Below are 3,691 nucleotides of genomic sequence, written 5' to 3' on the forward strand. Positions count from 1 at the left end.
AAGAAGGGCAGATGGGGCTCTGCTAATCTCCCATTTAAAAAAAAAAATCAGTTACATTTCTTTGGGTAATGAAGCCGGTGGCAGCATCAGCATCTTGGAAAAGACATTTTAATTGCAGGCACGCAAGACCGAGGCAGCCGGCCGGCCCTGCTTGCAACTGCATTTGCGTCGTCCAGAGTCAGCACAATACACAGATTAAAAAATTCAGGAAAGTCAGTTGGCGCAGTTCGTCCTATCCCGCCACCCCCGCTCGCAGCTGCCTGGAGACCTACACGCTACTAAGGAGGGGGAAACGACTTGGTGGGTGATTAAAAAAAACAGGGGGCAGGCAATACACAGGGCCAGTTCTCCAAGCTGCCTGATGGAGGAAGATCCAGGAAAAGGCTGAATTCCTCTCTTTTATGGCACAAAACACATGCATGCTTTTTTCGTTGGGTGGGTGTTAGATCATGGCGATTTCACAGCTGCCTAGAGATTTGTACGGAGACTGGAAAGTAAGGCGGCTGCGGCTGGCCCTGGCCCAATCCGGACCCAGGGCATTTGTTTTCCAGACACCTCATGGCCTCTCTTAGTGAGGCCCAAGACCTGGAGGCCTGGCAGGGCCCAAAGGCCAGCTGAGTACACATGTCCCTGCATTGCTCACCTGGTCCCAGCATCTGGCCTTGACTCCCTGGTAGGGTTGCCAACTGTGGACTGGGAAATACCTGGAGATTTGGGGGTGGAACCTGGGGATGGCAGGGTTTGGGGAGGTGAGGGACCTCAGCAGATGTCAGGTAGCCCTGTCATAGACCTGGAATGTGGAGGGGTGCCCTCCCTTCACTTCTCAGCTCTTCTGTGATCATCAACAGCTTGCTAGCTCATGTATGACCTTGTAGAGGTTCCACCTGCAGCTTACTCGGCTGGGAAAGCTAACAGCTTGCTTTGCTCGCGCGCGCTTTGCTGCTTGCCTTTGCCCGCATGAGAGATATCTATTGGCTCTTATTAGGTAGGGGGATGTTTGATTTTAGTATAAGTCAGCGGCCTTAGTATTGACAGCCATTCCTGACACAAGCTGTACACGTGTTTCATTAGTACTGGACCCATCAATAAACCTGACTAAAGACCCTGACAGCAGAGTACAATGCCACAGAGTCCACCTTCCAAAGCAGCTCTTTTCTCCAGGGGAGCTGATCTTTATTATCTGGTGGTCAGTTCCAATAGAGGGAGATCTCCAGGCCCCACCTGGAGGCTGAAGTCAAGGACGAGAGATCACGGGACAGGCTGAACTTTGTAAGGAAAACAACCGTTTCACTCAGGGTTTCATCAGATGAGACCTTACACCTTTCATATTTTTTCTGCAACTTTTTGTCTGCTACTTCTTCCTTTCTAACATACATCCCTTGTTATGTGAAAAGCAGCTACGTGCTGCCCTCTAAAAGTCCTTTCTAGACGGCTTCATCTGATGAAATCCTGAGTGAAACAGTCTATGAGTGCTGTACTGTCAGCAAGACTTGAGACCAATTTACTTCAAAGGATACAACTTTAATGAATTGTTTTTCACTGGATAATTAAAGAAGATTTATTTTTCTTTAAACAGTCCCTTCTGGAGGTGGGCAGCTCTACTCCCTGATAAGTGGGCAGCTCAGTCTACCGAATAAATGCTTTCCAGACCTAACTCCAAGGAGTTCGGGGCAGCATGTATGGTTCTCAGAACATGGTTCTCTATGGTCGCCAGCTCTGGGTTGGGAAATACCTGGAGATTTGGGGGGGGGGAGCCTGGGAAGGTGGGGTTTGGGGAGGGGAGGGACTTCAGCGGGGTCTATTGCCATAGAAACCAACTTCCAAAGCAACCATTTTCTCCTGGGGGACTGATCTTTGTCGTCTGGAGAGCAATTGTAAGAGCGGGAGATCTCCAGGTGCTACCTGGGGGTTGGCAACACTATGTGGAGCAGGTTAGGCTGAGAGTGGGTGGGTGGCCCAGGTCAGCCTGCAAGCTTCATACTAGCACGGGGATTAGAAGAACCCAACTCTCTTATATTCTCACCCAGCGCTAACCATTATACCACATTGCTCTGCTGGATACAAGACAGCAGGGCCCTTTCTTCTCTTCCAGAAGAAGCGACATAGTAAGGGAGAGAGTCCTAACACCTTTATAACTCAAAATGGAAAGGGTGCTCCTTATGTAGGCACTCCTTAGGGCACATAGATCTGTGTGTGCACCTTAGGACAGACAGACAGGCCTCTTATTCCTTGTCGTTCAGGGTATTTTCCTGGGTACCATATGGTTTGTTGACTCCGGTACAAATGTGGGCCATTGCTATAGAAACCCTTATGTAACTCAACTGATAACCTAAGAAAAGCCGGGAAAGAGAAGGATTTCATTTCCCCGTCCCTTTGCAATGTTTTCTTTCTCTTCCTTCTTTTTGCACCATTCTGTAAAGGCTTTTCCAGAACCCGGTTTCCCTTGCAATCTTATTACTCTTTTTTTTTTTTTTTTAAGTTTGGCAGTCATTTATTCTGTCTTCAGATGTACCAAATACATTTAATCTTTGCCACCCTTTGCGCTCGACACTGGACTTTTAACTTCTTTATTTTATCTCGTGAGGATCTTGGCTGGAGACTCACAATTAAACCAATCAGTCAATGTCACCTAAATGATATCATATCTGAGGCAGAAGGCCAAAGTCTATTTACTGATGAAGATTGGAGAACCCGTCATGTTATTTACAGGATATTTGCCCAGCGTTGGCTTCTCTGTTTCAGAATATAGCTGATGTTGTAGCTTTGGAGGCAATTTCAGACATTACCTGGAGGTAAACTCAGGTTTGCCTCAGTGTACACATGACAAGACGCTGCACTCAATTATGGATCCCCCATGAGTGTAACTGCATGGCCCTCATCTCTGCAAATGTGCAATTGTCCCATCCACACATCACATTTTTAGAGGTATGCATTAAAATATCAGGTGTGAAATGACCCTAAGAGGCATCATGCAGTAATTTAAATGCATGGTGTGGCTCCTTCCATCTTCCTGTAAAATATTACCCGTATGCACATTTAATAGCAGTATATAACACACGGCACATTTTTTAAAAAATTGAACCTCATTGTCAATTACTAGACACCCTGAGAACTAAGACATACGTAGTGTTACGTTTAAGTTTTTTAAATTATCGAAATGCATCCAAGACGTGTCTATGTGTCTCAGGGCTTTCTTTCTGGGGGAACACGCCGGAACAGAGTTCTGGAACCTCTTTGACAAAATTCTTTTTAAAATGTTTAAAAGTTCATGAGTTTTCAGTATACAGACTGAAAACTTCATTTCCCTTTTGAGAGTTCTGGCACCTCTTAAAAAAACCAAAACCCCTGATCTGTCTTATCTAGTCTCTGATAAGATCCCATAACTCATTGGAAGAGCACATGCTTTGTAGATAGAAGATCTAGTCCTCCTAATGAAGGTCCACTCCTCCTCCTCCTCCTCCTCTGATATATATGTGTGCATGTGTTCCGTCATTCCGCTCCGGACTCTGGCCAACAGCAGGATGGAAATTTATTTAACAGATTCATAAAATACCATATCAAGATTAAAGTGAGTGTTTAAACAACAGAATAGTGCGTACTGTTTTGGTTGCTGTATCTCTAAAAAGGCATTGCAGAGCTGGAGAAAGTTCAGAAGACAATCAAGATGATTAAGGAGCTGGAGCACCTTTCC

This window comes from Gekko japonicus, unplaced genomic scaffold (assembly GCF_001447785.1).
Source record: "Gekko japonicus isolate JY-2015 unplaced genomic scaffold, Gekko_japonicus_V1.1 scaffold10, whole genome shotgun sequence".
NCBI classification, from domain to species: domain Eukaryota; kingdom Metazoa; phylum Chordata; class Lepidosauria; order Squamata; family Gekkonidae; genus Gekko; species Gekko japonicus.